This window comes from Athene cunicularia (genome assembly GCF_003259725.1).
Source record: "Athene cunicularia isolate RWA chromosome 4 unlocalized genomic scaffold, athCun1 chr4_part2, whole genome shotgun sequence".
In the NCBI taxonomy this organism is placed as follows: Eukaryota; Metazoa; Chordata; class Aves; order Strigiformes; family Strigidae; genus Athene; species Athene cunicularia.
The window spans coordinates 9,270,188-9,270,431 of NW_020799099.1; positions in this window are offsets into that span (position 1 = coordinate 9,270,188).

The following is a 244-nucleotide window of genomic DNA, read 5'->3' on the forward strand; positions in this document are numbered from 1 at the left end:
CCCCCCGGGCTGCCTGACCCCCCCGCCCCGCCCCAGGGCCGCCTGACACCCCCGGCTCCGCAGCGAGGGCTTAAACATAGAAACTTCATGACTTCCCACAGAGAGAGAGGGAGAGAGTGAAACATCTTCATCCACCGACCTGTCACCAAGCTCCCCACTATCCCCGCTGGGCTCTCCCCCCCCCCGTGTTTTCCTCCATGTGTTTGAAATCCACAGAAAAAGGAAAAAAAACTTTTCCCGCCCG